This window comes from Erythrolamprus reginae, chromosome 4 (assembly GCF_031021105.1).
Source record: "Erythrolamprus reginae isolate rEryReg1 chromosome 4, rEryReg1.hap1, whole genome shotgun sequence".
Classification (NCBI taxonomy): Eukaryota; Metazoa; Chordata; class Lepidosauria; order Squamata; family Dipsadidae; genus Erythrolamprus; species Erythrolamprus reginae.
The window spans coordinates 61850197-61874611 of NC_091953.1; the positions used below are offsets into that span (position 1 = coordinate 61850197).

The window sequence follows — 24415 nt, forward strand, 5'->3', positions numbered from 1 at the left end:
ATGAAGATCATCATTGCTTTAAAATCTAAGGAACTCAGCAACACTTTTCGTCCAGTTGTTGAAAAAAATAGGATCACCAACGTCCTATGAGGGGATATGGCACAAGAAGAAGAAGATTGATTAAGCATGCCTGAGATAATATTTCTTGCAGACTCTTTGCAAATGTACAGTATCTTCTTATGTTTCAGTACAGTAAGCACTTAACTATCCTACTCCTGACTCAAGGGTCTTTTTTCATCAGTAGAGAAGATACTTTTTTAGCTACTGCAAAGTTAAAATGCAATACAAGGCACTTATTTATTTATTTTGTTATGACATTTTAACCAGGTATATGGATTTGCAATTTCCCCCCCTAAGCTATAAGGTGAAATTATATTAGACTTGTATTTAAGCATGTGAAGAGTGTGTTTGTTCTCTTACTATTGTTGAGTCATTACAGTTTTGTTTAATAATTGTATCCCCGTCATTGAATAAACTGGAATTTACATCAAGAATGAATTGCAAAATTGTTTGCCTTGTGTCCTGCACTTGGGGGTATTGGGCTGGAGAAAGCTATACTGCTCAAAAAAATAAAGGGAACACTTAAACAACAGAATATAACTCCAAGTAAATCAAACTTCTATGAAATCAAACTGTTCACTTAGGAAGCAATACTGATTGACAATCAATTTCATTTTGTTGTCAGCACTTTCAACTTTGTACAGAACAAAATGTTCAATGAGAATATTTCACTCATTCAGATATAGGATGTGTTATTTGAGTGTTTATTATTTTATTTATTAATTAATTGGACTTATATGCCGCCCCTCTCTGTGGACTCGGGGCGGCTCACAACATTCCGATAAAAGATACAATATAAAACATTCCTAAGCCAATTAATAGAATAATTACTTTTTTAAAATGTGTCTTAAAAACTAGTCATTTAAAAACAATCACATCCATACTGTCACATTCAATACATTTACTGGGCAGAGGCTGGGGTCTAGTGTCCCCAGGCCTGCTGACATAGGTGCGTTTTCAAGTTCTTACGGAAGGCAAGGAGGGTGGGGACAGTATGAATCTCTTGGGGGAGTTGATTCCAGAAGACCCGCCAAACGACATTGTTTAGTTGACGGGACATGGATAAGGCTGACTTTGGGTTTTGTGCAGTCCCGCAGGTATTATTATTATTATTATTTATTAGATTTGTATGCCGCCCCTCTCCGAAGACTAGGGGCGGCTAACAACAATATAAAAAGACAATGTAACAAATCTAATATTAAAAAACAATCTAAAAACCCCCAATTTAAATAACCACTCATACATACAAGCATACCATGTATAAATTCTATAAGCCTAGGGGGAAGGGAAATTTCAATTCCCCCATGCCTGACTACAGAGGTGGGTTTTAAGGAGCTTGCAAAAGTCAAGGAGGGTGGGGGCAACTCTGATATCTGGGGGGAGCTGGTTCCAGAGGGTCAGGGCTGCCACAGAGAAGGCTCTTCTCCTGGGTCCCGCCAAACGACATTGCTTAGTCAACGGGACCCGGAGAAGGCCAACTCTGTGGGACCTAACCGGTCGCTGGGATTCGTGCGGCAGAAGGCAGTCCCAGAGATATTCTGGTCCGATGTCATGAAGGGCTTTATAGGTCATAACAAACACTTTGAATTGTGACCGGAAATTGATCGGCAACCAATGCAGACTGCGGAGTGTTGGTGTAACATGGGCATACCTTGGGAAGCCCATGATTGCTCTCGCAGCTGCATTCTGCACGATAATCTGGTCCTATGCCCTGTAGGGCTTTATAGGTCATAACCAACACTTTGAATTGGGTCCGGAATCCAATTGGCAGCCAATGCAGTCTGCGGAATGCTGAAGAAACATGGGCATATCTTGGTAGGCCCACGATAGCTCGCGCGGCTGCATTTTGCACAATTAGTAGTTTCCAAACACTTTTCAAAGGTGTTTATTTTTGTATTTATTTATTTTGAGCAGTGTATATTTATGCATATTGTGCAACTGTTGGAATTGCTGAGCCCTTCGTGGGACTGTAAAACACACTGGGGACTTTATACGGGTGAAGCCAAGATAGGGATATTAGGAAAAGGGGAGAAATACAAAAGGTAAGCATATAGTTTCCTCTAACTCCTCTAATTTAAAAATCTTTTAAATAAGAAGAGCTACTGAGAACCACCTTTTGATGAGATACTCTTCAGGCATTAACCCTGCTGTTCTGTTCGGGTCTGTGAGACCCGAAATCAAGGTTTGAGACCCTGTAAAAAAATTTCCCTGCATATCTGAAACTTGAAATTTCATGACTTTTCATCATTTCAGGGGTTCTCTCTATGAGAATTTTTTTTGGGGGGTGGGAGGTTTCTTTCTTGCTGAAAAAAAAACCCTCCCTAATGTTATGTTCCCGGGTCACCCTGACCCGGACCGAAAACTCTTCATTTGCAGTGCTTATGTTTGGTCTTTTTGAAAGCTTTTTTCACTTGGAAAGTAGTCTGAACATTTCTTCACACAATGGAATGAAAATTGAACTGAAAAAATTAATCCTTATTGGTTTATTTTGCCCATAAATGTGCCTCCCCCCCGTTTTTGTGAAAGTTTTTTCAATTTATGGATAGTTTTGCTTGCAAAATGCAGTCTATTTTACTGGAGTTGGTGTGGGAATGGTACCTTGAACATTTCTGAATATAAGAAAAATATAAAGGAACTGAAAAAAATGATTCTTACTGTTTTTTTAACATCAGAAATAAGGCCTCCCCCCCCCCCTGGCTGCTTGCAACAATTTTCACTTTTTATTTTTTTATGCTCCAAATCCGAAATATTCTTTAAAATCTTACGCATTCATTTACTCAATTTAACAATGCTGATCATCAAAAAAATATTTGTGGGGGTGGGGGAAAAATTTTTTTCTTGGCAAAAAAAAAGTCACATTTACTCTGTTCGGGTCATATAGACCCGGATCAAAATGATTTTTTTTAGGTACTTGAATTTGGTCTTTTTGAAAACTTTTTCCACTGGAAAACTAGTTTGAACATTTATGAACATAATGATATGAAAATTGAACTGGAAAAATTGAGACTTATATTTTTATTTTGATCAAAAAGCCCCTCCCCCCATCCTTTTTGAATTTCGTGTCAATTTATATTTTTTAAGGCTACAAATCCCTAAGGAATTTTCCCCCAAAAGGTTTGATATACTAAATTGAACATAACCCGGGAACATAACATTAGGAACTTTTTTCGAACAGAACAGCAGGGTTAAAGAGCAATAAGCCATGGTGAGCATATTTGACATCAAGATCATTGTTCACCTCCACAGAACAAGTGCACAGGTGAGCATTTCCAATATACCCTGTGAGCAGAAAGACAGGATATAAATTGTGACTATCTCTTTTCTAATCTTCCTTTTACTAGTATTCCACTTGATTGTCTTGCATAAGATATGACTCTGGCAAGAAGTAATAACATGGTTTATTGAGCTACAAAGCTGACTTTCTGAGCTCTTATCTGATTTTACCGTCCCATCTCAGATTGGACCAAAACAATAACAAAAACAATTTTGTAAGTCTGGAACCCATTTGAACTTTTAAAAGGTCAATGGGAAGGATTGTTCAAAGCAAGTAGGCTTTCTAAGCAGTCAACTAAGACGTGTGCAGAAATGTATATTACCAAGCATTTTTTTAGTATTATTGATGGATGATATAAAAGCAAATTGACCTCAGAACAAGATCGATTTTGTTGTTGTATGTGTATATAAACTTGTAATAGCAATAGCATTTAAACTTATATATCACTTCATAGTGCTTTTACAGCCCTCTCTAAGCAGTTTACAGAATCAGCATAATCTGGGTCCTCATTTTACCTACCTTGGAAGGGTGGAAGTCAACCTTGAGCTGGTGGTGAGATTTGAACTGCTAAACTACAGCTAGCAGTTAGCTGAAATAGTCTGCAGTGCTGCACTCTAACCACTGGGCAACCCTGGCTCTTCAATCTTAGTAATTGATGGCTGTAAGAGAAAGCAAACTACCTGTTCCCAAGTGACTCGCTACCCTTTTTTTACCTTACCTATGACAGTTGGAGGCATAAGCTAAATACCAGCATTGGAGGTCATTGATGAATGCCAGCAAGTTCTGTTTTATTTCCTTTGAATACAAAGGTCAATTATGGTCTTTGAAGACATGACAGACATTGATCCAGTTGCAGTTAACATAATCCTAAACCAGACCTAAAGATAAAAATTTCATAAGACAAAGCCTCTTAATTCCTCCCATACAAAAAGAGAGAAAGAAATACTACCTATCTTAACAAAGGTGGAATGAAACTGATTCCTGATAGCACAGGTATAGGCCCAAGTAATGTATGTATTGTATGAGACAATACTAATAAGGAAAAAGTCAACAATGCAACTCATTAATACCACAGACTTTCTATGTAAATTGAAGATGCCCCTAATTCCATCAGCATTCCATTGTTCCTTATAAGAGTTCAGTGGCAATGTTTAGTGTTGCTGCTAAGGTTTTTCTTTGCAATAAAGTAGCATTATCCAAGAAAACTATTTTCTTTTTATGGTCTGAAAATCCCAACAGCAAATCAAACTTCTAGAATTTCCTACTCTGTAGTTCAATTTTTTGTAAAAAAAGGTTTTATTTTTCCATGGTGTTTTGTCACTATGTAAGCAGGAACCCAACAACTGTTGTTTTGGTAAAATTTGATTTGCCTTTTCTGAACTGCAATCCACATTTCATCAGTCACAGCAGTGATAATAAAGTAATTGTACATAAATAATATAACATAACATAACATAACATAATATAATAAACAGTATCAGTAGCAGCCATGGCAAAGGCAGTTTATTGTCATTTTTTGCTCTTCCAGTTTAAACTGGTATTTTTCCTTATCTCAAACCAGATTTTTTGCCATCTATATGATTTAAGATGCTTTAGCGACAGTATTTGATAGGTTTGGAATCTGCCTTTTCCCTATCATAGCTAGTTGTTGGACATCAAAATGGCCATTTTGAATTGGATTGCAGTAGAGGCAGTTGGACGGCCAAACTTTTTTAGAATTCCTGAGTAGCATTTCCCAAAATATACATCCGATTTCATGCTAGAACCTTATATATGGTACATAGATTTAATGGGTTTTTTGTTTAAAAACTAGACCTGTGTGTTAAAAAAAATGTCTAGCAGAGAAAAAAAAAGGCAATCCCTTCAGCACAGGATGGTGAAGCTGGACTCTTCTCTCAGTTCCTTCCCCAGTCAGGCAGATAACTATCATCAGAAGAGAGTCAAAACGGGTTAATATCCAACTGCCCACTATTATGAATCCTAAAGGGGAAAGGCAAAGATTTGGAATGACAGGCAATGCTATTAGTTATCCAGGTTACTTTTCAGAGTTTCTCCCTCCCGAGTTTATTGATTGGAAAGCTCGCAGTCTTAGGCTTTCCATATTCTTTGACTGAAATGAAGAGTAATACTAGGGGTCCTAGAACCCCATTGACCTCAGTGTAATTTAATTCCTGAGTAAATAAAGCCCTTGTCTGCTGGACTTTTCTGAAGGTTTGCTCATGTTATTGTATTAGCTTGTACTGAACAAAAAGAAAGTGTGTACCCAGAACACTGATAAACACAGACTTTGTCCAAAGTCTGCAAAACTTTGGACAAAGATACAGTGAGGATCAGTTGAGAGACTAAGAATTGGGAGGAGGCAGCATATAAGGAAAATTATTATAAACTTTTTTACAGATGGTATATTCCCCCCGCTAGGTTAGCAAAGATTTACCCAACATTATCAGACACATGTTGGAAGTGTAAAAACGAAAGAGGTACTTTTTTCCATATGTGGTGGTCATGTCCTATGATACAAAAAATCTGGAAAACAACTCATACCTGGCTTTCAGAGATTATGAAAGAGGAAATAGAAGCTATGCTATTAGGAATTTGGAGAAAACACTACTCAAAACAAACAATGCTTCTTACATCACATATAAACACAGCAACAAGTATTGCGATAGCACAACTCTGGAAAAATGACCAGACCCCAACGGAAGACTTAATTATAGATAAGATATATACATGCGTGGAGATGGATGAACTCACTAACTCAATCAAGGGAAACAAAATCATGAAATCAAAATGAACATGGCAAAAATGGCATGAATGGGTTCAAAAGAGAATATAGAAACAATATAATAAGAAGCAACAGTACAATTGAAACAATCTACAGCTACCTTGTAAAAAGTTTTATTTACCAGTTAGTGAACATAATAAATATCAGAATACAGTGATCCCTCGATTTTCGCGATCTCGTTCTTCGCGAAACGCTATATCGCAATTTTTCCCACCCGATGACGTCACTCTCTTCCTTCCTTTCTCATCTTTCTTTCTCTCTCTCTTTCTCTCTCTTGCTTCTTCCTCTCTCACACTCTCTTCCTCCCTCTCTCATCTCTTTCTTTCCTTCTCTCTCTTTCCCTATCTCTCCCCCTCTTGCTGGCGGGCGGCGGGCGGCGGGCGGGCGAGTGGGGGCATCAGCGAGGAAGACCCAGGGAAGGTTCCTTCGGCCGCCCAGCAGATGATCTGCTCGGCAGCGCGGTAGCAGCGAGGAGCCGAATCGGGGTTTCCCCTTTGCGTGGGCGGTGGGGAAACCCCGATCTTTGTCTGCTCGCTGCTGCTGCGGCCGCCCAGCAGCTGATCTGCTCGGCAGCGCGGTAGCAGCGAGGAGCCGAATCGGGGTTTCCCCTTTGCGTGGGCGGCGGGGAAACCCCGATCTTCGTCTGCTCGCTGCTGCTGTGCTACCGAGCAGATCAGCTGCTGGGCGGCCGCAGCAGCAGCGAGCAGACGAAGATCGGGGTTTCCCCGCCGCCCACGCAAAGGGGAAACCCCGATCTTTGTCTGCTTGCTGCTGCTGCGCTACCGAGCAGATCAGCTGCTGGGCGGCCGAAGGAACCTTCCCTGGGTCTTCCCCGCCGCCCACGCAAACTCCACCATCTGCGCATGCGCAGCCATGAAAAAAAGGGCACGCATGCGCAGATGGTGTTTTTACTTCTGCAACCCTACATTGCGAAAAATTGATTATCGCGAGGGGTCTTGGATCGGAACCCTCGCGATAATCGAGGGATCACTGTATAAAAGTATGAAATATAATGTATATAATGGAATGTAACAGGTAAAAATCTACTATAAGCATGTTAATAGATATGGTTTATAATCTGTAAAACAGAATAATGTGTGATTTGAATTATATGTGAAAACTCAATAAAGAAAATTTTTTTTTTTTTTAAAGAATTGGGAGGATGGATTTTGCTGGGTCTTCCATCTCAATTGTTAGAAAGGCAGGTTTTGAGAAAGATGAAGAGTGCCCAGTGCACCAGTTAACCAACTTCAGACATCATTAACAAAACCAGAAACTCAATTCTGGGGAATAGTAAGGCCAAAACAGGTAAGTATACAGCCTCTTGGAAGACGTAGTCACAAGAGGTGTTACCTGAAATATGAGAAATTAAAATATTTTCTTTTTGTGTGTTTTTACAAAACTCTTGTCATACCCCCTCTAGCTCCTCTAACTCTCAGTCATTCCATTCCAATGGACAATCTTTGGGCTAGACACTCAAATACTAAATCTTCAACTTAGAACTTCAGTGCTTGTATTCCTTTTCACTTGTTTCTGCGTCCTTGAATTGCCTTGAGGCTATTCTGTGTACATAGAATTCCTTATCACTGCTTTTGGTAGAATTACTTAGCATGACATTTCTCACTGCCTAATCTGTTATTTGACACCAGAGGCATCAGCACTGGGAAGAGTTGTATCTTTTTGAATGCTGAATGAGTGAATGTACTAAATGTATAGTAACTAAGAAGCACATGGAGGGGAAATTAAGTGAATATGATAAACAGAACAAGATCTCTTGGCCTGCTTTATATGCCTAGTTTCCCTAGGATCCTTTCCCCTAGGATTTCCTTTCTTTGCCATACAATGGCTGTCTTAAGCAGGATTCTATTGTCTGTCTGTCTGTCTGTCTGTCTGTCTGTCTGTCTGTCTGTCTGTCTGTCTGTCTGTCTGGAGAATACCCATCTATCTCACTCACAGAATGACTCTGGACAAATAAAACATGAAAACCATCTAAATATGGTTCACCTTGCCATGGCTTTCTGTATGGGAAATTACAAACCTCAGAAAAAACATTGATAAACAACTGAATATAATAAAGTAAGTCTACTTTATTATATTCAGTTGTTTATCAAGGCAAAGAAATTGGCTTAGTGGTTTGGGATCAGATTTCATCTGCTAAGATTTATTAGTTGGCTTCATTGCGTGTGCTTTCCAGCACATTACCCCTGGGATCTTGCAGGTTTAGCTTTTCTAGTGGCAAATTATTTTACATAATAACTAACTAGCATTCATTAAAATCTTGACTAAATAATTAGAGATGCCTAAATGGGAGATTCCCTCAATTCTTATAGATAAGGTTTTTAAGAAGAGAATATTTCAACAGACTTCCTAATTTCTTTAATATGGAAAATTATGGATTAGGTTTATGTCTCATGCTTTGATAAAGATCAGAATATATGAATATTTTTATCTCTAATGCACTAAATTCTATCCATATGATTATATATATATGACACAATTCAGGACAAAAGAAGACCGGGAAAGCAGGAATATCTACAATATCTGGGTTTTTATATATATATATATCTGTCATGTTGGAGGAAAATGACTTTTTGTGTTAAAATGCAACACTTTGCAATTGTCCTTTGTGGCTGTTCAATGAAAATAACTGGTCCAAGGAAAAATATTTATAGTAATTTTATTTTTTTTAAAGACTTTGTATCAGTGCTGAGACATACATTTGAAAAAGCCCCCCTCCCTCAACAAAATACCCTACAATATACCACAATGTAGACCTCATTAGCAAACTTCATTTTATTCGGCATAGGTGCTGAAAATACATTATCTACTATGAATTGTTTTAAAAGGAGCGTGGTTTGCAAGATAAACACTACCTTTTGTCACACAAAGTCGTATTTCAAATACACTTGCAAATTTCTTTTGGACAATTTTATAGTCTGCCTTCACTAGGTCAAAACTGTGACATGAACCAATTATGAAGAATTAGATCTTGAGCATGCAGATGCCATAGAAATAAAATATTGTTGCTTATTCTTTCTTAATTTTTGAGAAACTTACTTTTAGACAAGAACAACTAATGCAGTTATGTCCAGATAATACTAATCCACAATCTGATAGTTGTTCTTTTCTGGTAGCCTGAGGGAATTTAAACTACAAGCATTTTATGAAGATACTTTTGGATTCCATTTGATCTTCAGCTGGAATGTCTGAAGCTGTTGATCAAATTAGCGTTGATACAGCAATGGATTGATTCAGTAAAGACCAGTTATTCTCAAACTTGGCAACTAAGATGTGTGTATTTTATCTGATAGAATTCCCAAGCAATCCTGGGGAATTCTGGGAGTTGAAATATGTACCTTTTAAAGAAAGTTGTGTTGTTGATTATCAGTCACTCAGGTAGAATTGTTTGGAAACTGAGTCATGGCAATTGGTTAAAAATGTTTCGAGTCAGCTTCCAGACACATCTTAAAGTTTCAAGTTTGAAAAACATTGGTATAGAGCTTTCTAGACTAAGAGTCAATGCTTTCAGATTTCGGTGTCCAATACCACCTTTGCCTATATCATTCTTTTGTTTATGTACCTGGGGGCGTTTGCCCAGGTTCGCCTGGTGCACCAGTTGGGGCCCTATTTGGACCGGGACTCACTACTCACAGTCACTCATGCCCTCATCACCTCGAGGTTCGACTACTGTAATACTCTCTACATGGGGCTACCTTTGAAAAGTGTTCAGAAACTTCAGATCGTGCAGAATGCAGCTGCGAGAGCAGTCATGGGCTTCCCTAGGTATGCCCATGTTACACCAACACTCCGCAGTCTGCTTTGTTTGCCAATCAATTTCCGGTCACAATTCAAATTGTTGGTTATGACCTTTAAAGCCCTTCATGGCATCGAACCAGAATATCTCCGAGACCGCCTTCTGCCGCACGAATCCCAGTGACCGATTAGGTCCCACAGAGTGGGCTTTCTTGGGGTGCCGCACGAATCCCAGTGACCGATTAGGTCCCACAGAGTGGGCTTTCTTGGGGTCCCGTCAACTAAACAATGTTGGTTGGTGGGCCCCAGGGGAAGAGCCTTCTCTGTGGCAGCCCTGAGTCTCTGGAACCAGCTCTTCCCAGAGATTAGAACTGCTCCTACCCTCCTCGCCTTTCGCAAACTCCTTAAAACCCACCTTTGTCGTCAGGCATGGGGGAACTGAGATATCTCCCCCGGGCCTATACAATTTATGTATGGTATGTTTGTGTGTATGTCTGTTTAATAATGGTTTTTTAAAATATTTTAAATTGTAAATTATTAGATTTGTTATAAACTGTTTTTATTGTGTTGTGAGCTGCCCCGAGTCTACGGAAAGGGGCGGCATACAAATCTAATAAATAATAATAATAATAACTTCCTGTACACCTATTTCTGACAAAAGATCATTTGGCTAGAAGCCACAAACTGAGCAGAACAAAATGCATAATGAAACTTTAGATGTTCTGTTTCTGCTTCCTATCCAGGTTCTTGATATTAGCTATCCACCAGTACCATAGATGTTCACTGATTAGGGCAAATGAAAACCGATGAGAAAGCAAGCATTTAGATTGATCCGTTGGTGATGAGAACAGATGAAAATAGCAGAGCTCCACCTGTCGAACTCTTCAAAAATCAGCCAATAATTGCTGACGAGGAATAATTGCTGACGAAGGAAGGCGAGTTGCTTCGGCGACCATGAGAAATTCATAATTTCCTCATTAGGTCCAAAGAAAGCTCTCCCAAATGGCAGCAGGGACAATGGGCATTTTTGGAAAGCCACAAGGTATGACAACTGGACTATAAGATTTGTGCTGGTTCATGGACAGACCATTGAAACTGGGTGAGATAACTTCAAGCTTTTACTCTAGCAACTTAATTCAAGTAAAAAAAATTTAAAAATAATCTCCAAGTGTTAAAAAAGTGGTGATTATATAAATGGAGAAAGACTAAAGATTAAGAGATGAAAGAAATGCCCAATGGAAGCTTTAAAATATAGAAAACCTAGAAAAGAAGTAAAAACAATTTAAAAAGTGATTTTTGGGAGAAACTGCCTTTCTTATTTTCATTTTTAACCCCCCTGTGCACACTGTTTAATGTTGGACTTTGGAGTAAGGTAGCCATCTACTGGAAGAAGAGCACTACAACATGGAAAACAGTGAAAGTGAGAATTCTTTAATACACATAAAGGAAGGAGAGACAATAAATAACACCTGGAAAGCAGCTTGACTTTATTCCACTTCAGAAGGTGATTTGGATGTTTGGAAATATGTAGAAAGCTTTTTGAAGATTTTTAGGACAAAGGAAAGAATCAAAATTCTATTGAAACTGTTTATTGGATGGTAGATTTGAAAGACTTGAGGAAATTTGGGGGAATAATTTGGACTTTGATTATTAAGATTATTTGAACATCCCATGACGGTAAAGAATAAAGGTGATAGAAGAAAAGAGAAAAGAAGAAAATCTAAATAAGACTTTAAAATCTGGACAATTATAAAGCCTGTAAATGACTAGAGTTTCAAGGACTATAAATTTAGCAGATTTGGAGGTACAATTATAGGATTTATTAAAGTTTAACATTAATTGGCTTTATTGGAGTTTTTAGAGATTGGGACATTGGAATCCTGGAGTCTAGGATTAGGTAACCTAACTGTATTATTATTATTATTATTAACAGCATGTAAAAAATATACTGAAAACTATAATTTTTAGGGATTAGAAATTTGGTGGATTTTGTGATATGATACTGGGACTGAATAAATGTTGTTTAATAATAGGCCTTATTAGTGTTTTCAGATATTTGGGATATTGGAATTATGGGGCGATATTGAGTAATTATTAAAATATTAGTGAGTTAGCAGAGGATAACAAACATATTCTATAAAGAAATGTTATTGATGTTTAAACTAATTTATGAAAAAAGTGATAAAGAATCATAAAGAGAGAATGGTATTGCTGAAGTTGAAAGATTAGGATTATGTATATTTAATGGTATAACTGAACTATAACTCAGAGGAAAATTTTACTTATACAAAATGAAAAAAATGCTTTGAGGCATTTGCCTCCTCCACACATACATTAGTAAATCAACTGCAACCATTCTTTTCATCAGAAACTATTGGCTGACCCATTGCTGTAGGTAAGGTCATATCTTCTGAGATTAGGGAGTGGTTTATAGAGATAACAAACCTTTTCAAATATTGCAAACATTCAAAAATGATAGTCTACAATGGGAGCGGCCGGCCTGTTTGAATGTCTGCACTCTTTGCTCTTGCGTCTCCTTTTACCTACCTGTGCAAGGATCTACAAGCCTTACCTGGAGAGGAAAAACACAGAGGCAAAGCTAGTACTGGTCCCTGAGAACGTTATCAGTTATTCTGATACAAAGTTAGCAACCTTTTGTACCATGCAGATTGCTTCATTTAACAAGAAATTAAATCACACTGCTCTTGTCCTGTTGCTATGTGAAAAGCAGCAATTCCTTTATTACTTAATTATTCAATTGTTATTTATGTTTAAAGTGCTATTTTAAAAAGTGGATAGAATTATTTAGATAAATAATCAGTGGGACCTGACTTCTGTCAAACTTGGTACACTAAATTTAACATTGTCAAATGCAAGTCTGCTTTCTGAAGACAAATTATATAGCTGAAAAAATTAATTGGCTTTCCCTGTACCATGTTTTCCTTCATTCTGAGATATCTGTGTTTGAACAACTGGAGAACAACTTGATCTTTATTTCTACCATGAATACAGTTTGTATTTGGACCGTGAGTCACTGCTCACAGTCACTCATGCCCTCATCACCTTGAGGTTCGACTACTGTAATGCTCTCTACATGGGGCTACCTTTGAAAAGTGTTTGGAAACTTTAGATCATACAGAATGCAGCTGCGAGAGCAATCATGGGTTTTCCTAAATACGCCCATGTCACACCAACACTCCACAGTCTGCATTGGTTGCCAATCAGTTTCCGGTCACAATTCAAAGTGTTGGTTATGACCTATAAAGCCCTTCATGGCACCAGACCAGAATATCTCTGGGACCGCCTTCTGCCGCACGAATCCCAGCGACCAGTTAGGTCCCACAGAGTTGGCCTTCTCCGGGTCCTGTCAACTAAACAATGTCGTTTGGCGGGACCCAGGGGAAGAGCCTTCTCTGTGGTGACCCCGCCCCTTTGGAACCAACTCCCCCCAGATATCAGAATTGCCCCCACCCTCCTTGCCTTTCGTAAGCTCCTTAAAACCCACCTCTGTTGTCAGGCATGGGGGAAATGAGACTTTCCCTCCCCCTAGGCTTATAAAATTTATGCATGGTATGTCAGTATGTATGATTGGTTTCTAAATTGGGGTTTTAAATTAATTTAAATATTAGATTTGTTTACATTGTATTATTATTGCTGTTAGCCGCCCCAAGTCTGCGGAGAGGGGCAGCATACAAATCTGATTAATAAATAAATAATAAATAATAAATAAATATAATATGCTTCATCCTACACAAATGACAAATATGAATAAATGTGAACAAGTCTTTGTTGATAATTTTTTTCAAAATAGAAACATAGAAACATAGAAGATTGACGGCAGAAAAAGACCTCATGGTCTGCCCTTATACTATTTCCTGTATTTTATTTTAGGATGGATATATGTTTATCTCAGGCATGTTTAAATTCAGTTACTGAAATACCGGTGTTAAGTGTGGATGTTGATGAAATATGAACAAGAATCAATTTTGGATTCATGAATGAGACTGAAACTAGAAACATAATGCAGGAAAGCTATCTTTGTATCACAAATACCTTAATTTTGGAACAATCCAAAAGTGCTTTGATGAAGTTTTGCTGATCTAATCAAAACATTTTGGGACCCTCAAAACCAGAGGTGAGCTACTGCCCGGATTTTTTTTGGGTGGGGGAAATGCAGTGGGGTAGTGAAAATGGAGCTGCACCCCAGAGCACCCAATTTGCACTGAAAGATGTTGAAAGAAAATGCAGGGCTTCATGCATAAGCCATGCCCACAGTGTGATAGTAAACATATATTGCTTACCATAATAGTGACATTTAATTAGAGATTGAAAAGTAATGGAGGAAAAAGGCATTCCTTTACTGGCCAACTTTTCTTTACTTCTAAACTTTAACTTCAAGTTTTAATTTGTTCTGAAATTTGTTCATTTCTACACAACTTTCCTCTCCTTATATTCAGCACTTTCGTTCCAAGGATTAATAAGAAATGGGCAAATCCCCCCCCCTCAGAAAAGAGAATGTCTGGCAATAATCAGAACCAGAAACTTGGCTTCGTGAAATGTTTTGATCAAATATTGTATGCCCTTAAGGTCAACTTTTTCCAGTGTCTTAGAAATAGAGTTTATAATAGAAACAATTGGCAGGCAGATATTTTTGGATTTGTTTGATCTCTAATATTACTTCTGAATTCAGCTCTTTTCTCTCTCTCTCTCTCCCTCCTTCCCTCTCTCTCTCTCTGTCTGTTAGACAGAGAGAGAGAGAGAGAGGTATACATACCAAGATGGTACATCTATATATAAGTCTTTGCACATGTAGACTGTCTTTAGGAAGTTAAAAATGAAAAACCTTTTATAATGAGTAATTGATTTCTTTGGATCTGAAAAATCTGCATAAGATCATTCAGGCATCTCATTTCCATTGTTTTAATACAAATATGTGGGCTTATGAAAAGAGACAAATAATGTAGATAAATTGAGATATCACCATTTGGGATAATTTGAAGGAGAATAGAAGGCTCAATGAAAGGCGATTGAAGATGGAGGAGTATCAGCATATCAGTATCGAGTCTACGGAGAGAGGCGGCATACAGATCTAATAAATAAGTATCAGTAGGTCTGAAATAAAATAGCAACAGCACTTAGACTTATATACCACTCCGCATTGCTTTATAGCCCTCTCTAAGCCCTCTCTCTATCCCCAACAATCTGGGTCCTCATTTTACCGTCCTTGGAAGGATGGAAGGCTGAGTCAACCTTGAGCCGCTCAGGAACTTCAGGAATGAGCACTGAGTTAGCCTGCAGTATTGCATTCTAACCATTCTGCCACCATGGCTCTGAATCCTTCAGGATTGGGCGTTGATTGGGCGGGATTGTTCATATTCCCCTCTTTTTTATTAACTTAATAAATAAATTTTATATTTAAAAAAAAGAAGTCGAATAAATAAATAAATAAATAAATAAATAAATAAATAAATATGTAAGCAAGCAAGCAAGTAAGTATGCAAGCAGGCAAGCAAGCAAGCAAGCAAGCAAGCAAGCAAGAAAGCAAGCAAGCAAGAAAGCAAGCAAGCAAGCAAGCAAGCAAGAAAGCAAGCAAGCAAGCAAGCAAGCAAGCAAGCAAGCAAGCAAGTAAATAAATATAAAAACACAAATGCAAGAAATTCTTCTCTTGCTACCTCTGCCATCTCTAGTGATACCAAGGAAACGTACATTTGCCATGGCTTAGAACTAGAATGACTAGGACTTCTTGGAGGTTAGAGTTTTTAAATAATGTGAGGATGTTTTCATTCATGGTAAATTAGGCTAAAGAAGTTGGGACATTAAGTTGGGATAGTCAACCTCACCCCATTCCTAAGAGGTCTTTAAGGGGCATGCGTAAGTGCACCTTTGTGCCTACTCTTACTGCCCTATTATACTATTTACCTCTATCTACTTTATTTATGTTTATGTTTATTAAATACCTGATATCTTGTACAGATTTTGAGAAATGAACAAATAAATATAAAATAAAATATAGTTTACATCATGTACATCCAGCTTTCCTCTTCATATTATAGTATATTCAACTTTCTGTATGCTAATTTCATGCTAGCATAAATCTTCTCAGTGATTAAATAATGATTAGATACTGCTAAAATTTAAGATATTGGCAGCAATAACTAGTAGTAGATGTTCCTTTTGTTTTCTTTTGCCTTGTGTTCCAGTTTACTTTGTTTTCAATTTAGTTTAGCAGTTAATTCCTGCAATTGTTTGCTCATTTCCAGTTTCTCGCTCATTTTGTCCATGCTGCTGGACAACATTAATAATAGTGAACTTATACTGATGCAATACAGTTCAAAAAAGATCAGATCAAATCAAAACTTTTATTACAGGTCAGCAACTCAGACTAAATAAGAGTTACTAAATAAAACCTAGACACTCTAGTTATAAAATAAAATAAGTCATACAAGGTTTAAAAAAAAGATACAATTGTGCTTGCACTATTTTGCTGTCAACAGTGTATGAGTTTTACAAGATGCAAAAACTAACTTTGCAATGACAGGAATTACCTTGGGGATTGTTGCCTGCCAGTAAAAATTAAAAATAAAAGTCCATCATGAAAATGTAAGGGCTTACTAAATTTTGACTGTTAAGCTACAGTATATCAAGGATTGTTTGTTTCAGCCATTACCAGTTCCCAATCTTGTCCAAAGGTCATAAGTATCTCCTTCGAATATATAAATATATATATAATTTTTGCTCATTTGAAATTTACAGAAAGAATCATATTTATTGATTAATATTACTGATGTTGGATCCTGAGGTTGGAAGTGAATCTTTAGTCATACAACATGCCATAGTTTCAACTTTTGTTGAAAGATAAATAATGCATTTATAGACACTACTGATTTTCAATATGGGTAGAAACATTTGAATTAACCCTAAAAAAATAGCAGGTAGATGACACTAGAGCGCTACTCTGTGGATAGTAGTAATCTATAAAACAAATAACCAGGAGGGAATTCAGATACAGAGAAGTTTATAAACATCATTAATAAAAGGCAAGGATGAGGGTGAAAGTTCATTCTCCAAATTTGTAGGTTGGTTTTTGAATATTTCTTTACCAGGCTAGGTAACATCATCAGTGGAGTTTAGGGGGTGTCAATGTCAGTGTTTAAAAGGGCTTTGTGTGCTCAATAGGCCTTGTGATGGGTCAGGTATGGGTGTGTCAAGTGAAGGTCTTGCAATGAGTCTTGTGATGGATCAGGTGGGAGTCCTCAGTGGGAGTCTTGTGATGGGTATTATGATGGGAAGTTATATCAGGTGATAGTTATTGGAAGGTGAACTGCTGGTTGAGGGGCTTGAATGGGTTGGTTGAGGATTGGTGTTGTCTCTGGTTAGCTCTGTGCTTGATTTGGATTCAACCAATAAAATCTGGGGGGGGGGGGTTGTAATGAGCTGGATCAACATGCAGAATTTAGTGAGTACTGAAGTAGAATTTCATCTACAAAAATTAGGCTCCACAAAATCTACTGTGGAAGGGCTTTTTCATAACTATATTGTCTTCAGGTTCAAGCATCACAGAATTTAGAGCCCCTTGTGCATTTGTGGTTTTTTTAAGGGAATGCTTTCTTTTAATATACAATTAACACATATAGTGAGAACCCCAGGACCCAAAAATCATTAATTTAATTTTAATCCCCAGTTTGAGATACAGTAAGTTCTTAACCATCTAAGTTCATTTTTAGAAGGATTGATAATCTTTCTCTTTCTCTAGGTGATAATGATAAAGACAGAAGTAGAGACAAAGGCCATTTTAATTAGTCTACAAAAACTTTGCTGATAAGAAAGCATTGTTTATTGTAATAAACTAAAGAATTTAGGAATCTAGTATATGATAATAGAATGATACTCCATCTTTGCTGAGGGCTACACTCAGACTACAATATTGTTTACCATAGTTAAATAAAGGGGAAGAATTTAAGAATCTACTATATGAGAATAGAATGATACTCTAAGTCTGCTGAGGGGTGTACTCAGATTACAGTATTATAGGAAAGTAAATGTATACAAGTATACATTAAAATATGTTGTTATTATCTCAATTCTTGTTTTCAGAGGGGATCAAATCTGATTTCAGTGTTGTCCAGCTAATAATGTTTATTTTTAAAAAGGGGGTTATATAATCAATAGACAAAAAATAGACATCAGTATAGAACTTTGTTCATTTACTCATCGATTATTAGAATGTATGACTTGTACAACTGGAAGTTTAATTCCATGTATTATTGAAGTCTGAACTGCACCATCTATTAGGTAATCTGAACATTCTTTGCAGTCTTTTCCCCCCTGGGGATATTGGAATATAAACTGATGATTTGCAGTCCCTTGGTCACTGCTCATAAAAAACATTAAGCATTTTACCAGCAAAATCTTCTGTGAATTTAAACTGTTCTGTCAGTATTTCATTAAGTTTTGCAGCTTTGTTGTTAGTAAAATTTTCTAGAATCATTTAATGCCACTTTTTAGAATTCTAATTCTAATCCAGTGTTCAACTGTTGTATGTATCTTCAATTTAGGGTCATTTTTATACAGTCCTCCTTTCATGCTGTCTCTTGATACATTTTTGCTCAGTATACATTTACCTTATTTTTTGTTTTTATTATGTATTTTTTTTACATGTGTCTGTAATTTTCTTAAATAAATCTCAGATCTTTCCCATTTAGTGTCTTCCTTAACTTCTTTGAATCACTTATTTAAATGTTTGGCTCTAAAATTTAGTGTTTAATTGGGCACATTTCACTCTCTGTGTTATTGTATTATTTCTGCCCTTCTTCAGCCACCCAGAGTCCCTCAGGAGTTGGGTGGCATACGTATCTGAATAAATAAATAATAAATAAATAAGTTCACCTATTACCAACATTTGAATTATTGTGGTTAGCTCTGGTCCAGCTCCTGCCCCAAGGACTGTGGATGTGGGGGAGACATCCACATGCTGCAGGCCTGTTTTGCCCCCCCCCCCCGGTGGAATCTGCTGATGAAGGCTCCTCTGACCAAGAAGACATGAATGACAGGGTGGAGGAGAGTGTGGCAGACAGCTCAGAAGGAGATCAATTATCTAGCTCCTCCTTGGATTCAGAACAAGAGTTAATGATACAGCCATACATGCGGAGAGTGATGCATAGGCAACAACAACTGAGAGATTATTATCAAAGAAAATGAGGCCACCTGTGATTGGGTGGGTCTGTGGTGATTAGTGAGGCTGCTATAAATAGCAGCCTGTGGATTTGGCCATTGTGAAGGATTATCTGATCATTGTGTTTCGTGACTGCTTTACTTTGACCTTTTGTGTGCTGCTTTTCCCCCGCTTTGAAACTAAACCAGTGTGTTTCACTTTGTGACAGAAGAAGGACTGTGAATTGCCTCACAGCTGCGAGCTAAGTATCACAGAACTGATAAAGGACTTGTACAAATTACCAGTTTGTTTGGAGACCAGTGCTCTTTGCTATACCAAAAGAGGGCTTAGTTTAAGTGAATTTTCATTATAAAGAACATTGTTTTGAATTTTCAAACGTGTGTGTGTGTCTGAAATTTGTACCTGTGAATTTTTGGGAGGATTCTACCAAAGAGCCCGACAGAACATAGCCATTTTGCCTTTGTTTTTTGCATCTGGAAATGTTTTTGTTTGCATTTTCTTTAATGATGTCCAACGTTTACTCCAGGCCTCTCTGAATATTCGATTTATGGAATTAATTCCATTTAATCTATCATTTATTTTCACTGTCTAATCATATGATATATAGCTAGGGGTTTTTTTAATGGTATTTTGGTCTCATTATTTTATTTGTAATTTTTGCAAGAGGTTAGTTTCTGAGATTATACCAACTTCGATTTAAATTCTGTTCATCTATAAACATCTGAAAAGTCCAGAGACAGGGCTAGGTAAAGACGGTTCCTTTATTTCAGCTCTTATAGGTAAGTGACAATCAGCGGAATACCGTCTGCTCAATCTGGGAGAAACCGCTCTTTTTATACATTTGCGGCTCCCGCCAAAAGAGAGCAGCCCGCATCTGAGCCAATCAGACGCGACTTCCTGTTTCCCGCTCAGACAGCATTTCCACACGGAACCAACTATTTACAAGAATACAACACATCTACAAGTAATTTTTTCTAGATTGTTAAACAAAGGTGTTTGCTATAAACCACAGGTCAACAACCTGTAGTCTGTGGACGACTGGTGGTCTGTGAGAAAATTTTGGTGGTCCGTGGAGAAATCTTAGGCCAGTTATGGCTGAGAGCAATTAAACCATTCCAGGAAGAAAAAGAAAGGAAAAGAAAGGAAAAGAAAGGAAAGGAAGAAGAGGAAAGAAATGGAAAGTGGGGAAGGGAGGGAAGGGAATATGCTATAGCTCTGGAATATGGGATTGACTTTCCCAACAACATCAGCAAGCCACCGTCAAATAAGTTCAATCGTTTTGTAATAATTACACTACCTTTAATATTTTTTTTACAATTAAACAACCATTAAAGATTGTGTTATGATTAAATAAGCATTTGTAATTTTGTTATGTCAAATAGGTGCATTTCATATGAATAAAATGGAAGTTCTCTGGTCATTATTTTACAAATGTATTTATCTTTTAAAAAAATTCATATTAGTGGTCAGTGGGACTTAAAATTATGACCTTGGTGGTCCCTGAGGTCCAAAAGGTTGGGGACCCCTGCTATAAACAGTGAATTTTCTTGACAGACTTCTATAGTAGTCTGTCTTATTCATTTGCACACTAGAGTTACATTTCTCTGTTATTTCAAGTGTTATTTTATTTCAGACTATAGCATTCCTGTTTTCTAGATCTATAAAAACCTGAACTAAAAAAAAATCTAGCTTTGAAAAATCAACTAAATGTACATTTAGTTTAAATAAATGTAGTTTATTTTATGAACATATACATGACATTATTATAGGGTATCTACTCTAGGCAGCATGCAGTATGCATATATTGCAATCAGCAATAAATGTTGCTGTTTTAAATTAAGCTATTAATCCCTGAATGACCTAAGAAAGAAGGCTAAAAGACAATTTTAGGAATTCCAAATTGAGTGGAAGACCCCTGAGAAAGACTTTTTGTCCATTCCGCCTGATCTCTCTAGCATTGACTTCCACCTTTGCTATGTTGGCTGGGCTGATTGTATTGAAGAAGATGCTCCTGAAGATATCAAGGGCCCAAGAAATAAAAAGCTTTATGCAGTATTACCAGGATCTGAAATTAGAAATAGACATTGTAACCGGAAAGCAGTTACAACAAAAACAGGAGGTTTTTGTTGTTTTTGTTGAACCAGTAATGATGATAAACAAGTGGATAGCTACACAGTCCCAATTTCAGCTTCAAATTATCTTATGGTGGCAGCCTTTGACATGATAGGGTGTTTTTTTTTACTTTTGTTTGCCATGAACTGATGTCTTCACCACACTACCATTGATAGCGGTCATTAGTTAGCTTGCTATTTGATAGGAATAATAATAATAATAATAATAATAATAATAATAATAATAATAATAATAATAATAAATAATTTATTAGATTTGTATGCCGCCCCTCTCCGCAGACTCAGATAATAAGTACATAAGGTCATGGCATCACAGTGTAGAGGACTTTAATCTGGAATCAAAATTCCACATAATTCTGATTGTAAGAAATACAATAATAAAACTTATAACTGTGCTACCTCAACCTCATTCACCAATTCTTTATTTCAGGGATAGGCATATATTTAAGAGTTTCTTTTAAGGCATCAACTTTTTTTTATACTCTTATAGAGGGTTTTTTTACCTTGAAACTGATTATGAATGTTCTGCTTTCCAAATTGGCTCCAGAAACCATTATCCAGGTTTCAATCATATACCAGATAAAACCCATCAGTCTTTGAGGGGTTTTACAATGTCTATAACCAATATGAATCCCTTCTTTCTGGCCAAATAACTTATTCCATCTGTGTGCTTTGTTTCCAAAATAATTTCTTCCTTCATTTAAATAATCAATTTGAAATATTCAGAACATTCGTTTATTTTTTTCATTATTATACAGTACATTAAAATTGATTTGTCACAGATACACTGTAGGATCTTGAAACAGTAGTGTGGAAAAATCCTGGCTTGTGTTTGTTGTACCAATTTAAAGAATGGTTTACATTGTCTACCACTTGCTCTTACAAAGGCCCAAATCCAGTCTGTTCAGAGGCTGGATGAGGAACATGTGTGAATGGTATCAATATTTTTGAGTCTGACAAACCAAGTGGTGCAGTGAGGGAGGGAGTCACAATATGCTTATATCTTTATAAATTTAAGGCAGCTGCTTATTTTGGCATAATCAGTATGTTTCACCATAAAAACAGCAGTACTCCAGACCGCCAGGTTCCTATGGATGCACATTAACGATATCATCCATGTCTCCTTGCTGATACAGTCCTGGAAAGAAGTGATGTTCATCTTTTTCTTACAAAAAAAGTTTATCTTTCTCTGAATCTGGTACTATATAAGTGAGCTTGGTCAATCAAAATAAATAGGAAAGTTTCACCAATCTAAGTAGTATGCAATTGGGAAACCAGCATGCAAGTAGTCCTCACCTATGGTCACTAGTGACTGTTTGAAATTACAACAGTGCTAAAACAGGGACTTATAACCAGTCCTCACACTTAGGACTGTCCCAGCGTCCCCGTGGTCCTGTAATCAAAATTTAGGTGCTAGGTAAGTGGCATGTATTTACAACCTTTGCAGTATCCTAGGATCTTCTGACTGCCACCGGTGATCGTCCCAGCTGGCTTCTGACAAGTGCACAAGTAAACGGGGAACTTGGAATTTCTAATTTCAGGCTTATGAAAGATGACTTGCAGCAAATAAGATAGAAACATAGAAACGTAGAAGACTGACGGCAGAAAAAGACCTCATGGTCCATCTAGTCTGCCCTTATACTATTTCCTGTATTTTATCTTACAATGGATATATGTTTATCCCAGGCATGTTTAAATTCAGTTACTGTGGATTTACCAACCACGTCTGCTAAAAGTTTGTTCCAAGGATCTATTACTCTTTCAGTGAAATAATATTTTCTCACGTTACTTTTGATCTTTCCCCCAACTAACTTCAGATTGTGTCCCCTTGTTCTTGTGTTCACTTTCCTATTAAAAATACTTCCCTCCTGGACCTTATTCAACCCTTTAACATATTTAAATGTTTCGATCATGTCCCCCCTTTTCCTTCTGTCCTCCAGACTATACAGATTGAGTTCATTAAGTCTTTCCTGATAGGTTTTATGCTTAAGACCTTCCACCATTCTTGTAGCCCGTCTTTGGACCTATTCAATTTTGTCAAAAAGACAATAAAATGCTTAACAAATGCTTCACTTAGCAATGGAAATTCTGGTGCCAATTCTGGTCATAAGATAAGGACTACCTTGTGTTGTAGAAGTTGTTGTCTTATATATCAGTTGTCTTATCCATAAAGAAGGGCACCTGTTTGAGGAAGGCTGTTAAGTTCTATTTATTTGGATTAGCTTCCACATTTTGCCCTTATGGATCATGCTTGTAAGATTTCCTTTCTCAATTCATTTTTCCCATTGTTAAACCTTAAGGGTGAAAGTCAGCCCAGTAAACAGAAAACAATTTAATATAGAATTAATATGGTAAAGGAAATTACTGACCAGTTTCCCAATTAGATTATTTTGAGCAATATGTACTTCCCTTTTTGCTTTACACTGATACACTCCTGGGAAACCTCTCAAAATCAAAGTATGTATCATTTACTGGAACCATTAGATGAGACAAGATATGATGTTTTTTTTCCCCTCTGTATTTTTTAATTTTGATGTCTTATAAATAACAAAGGAAATACCAAACATGAGAAATGAGCTAAACAATAGTTCCAGTAATCAGCTGAGTTTACTGGCATCTTAGCTGCTCTACGGGATTATAATAAGATACCATTACTCCAAAATTTTCAATATGAATCAACTTACCCTTCTTTTAAGGAAAAAGGTATTCACTATTCATTATTATTGTCTTTCTCAAGAGGGATATTAAGAATTGTTTTAAGCATTTCCCCCTGTTTATTTGGGCAATAAGATCCTTGAAAGGACTTTGATCAAATTTCTTCAAAGATTAACAGATACCCTCTAAAAGTACATAATTTTATTCTGAAGTACGCATTTGCTAAACTCATGGAAGGGTTTTGAATTCTAAAGGATTTATATTGTTTCCTGGTTTTTTCGGTAAGTTTCCTTAAGACATACTGCTGACATCACAAAGTCTCCTCTCAAATTCCTCCCCTCCCACTGATTTCCTCATTCAGGTAATTCTAAGTCCGATTCTTACCAACTTGTTTTTGACTGACAGTGAATGCAAAGAGAGTTAGGGTGGGTAAAGGAGAAAAAGGAGGGCTTTTGAAAGTCTCCATACATACTTTACCACTTTCAGGGAAGGACTGTAGGCATGTCAGGAAAGTAAATTCATGAAAGGAACTTGAACCTTGCTCCTTTACAGGTAAGAGATCACTTTGAAGAGGAATTCAAAATTCT

General features: G+C 37.1%; 1 protein-coding gene across 9 annotated transcripts in view; it reads left to right on the forward strand.

Annotated features, from left to right (window-relative positions):
• The first annotated feature begins 24077 nt into the window (after positions 1-24077).
• The window catches only part of KCNJ15 (potassium inwardly rectifying channel subfamily J member 15), a 36883-nt gene continuing 36545 nt past the window's right edge, over positions 24078-24415 (forward strand). For 7 of the 9 annotated variants that reach the window (XM_070750429.1, XM_070750428.1, XM_070750427.1 and 4 more), the window contains exon 1: positions 24210-24380. The gene's annotated coding sequence lies outside the window, so the exon portion shown is untranslated. Of the gene's footprint in view, positions 24190-24209; positions 24381-24415 lie in introns of those variants that run through there. The other 2 variants (XM_070750422.1, XM_070750425.1) reach the window with 1 other exon arrangement.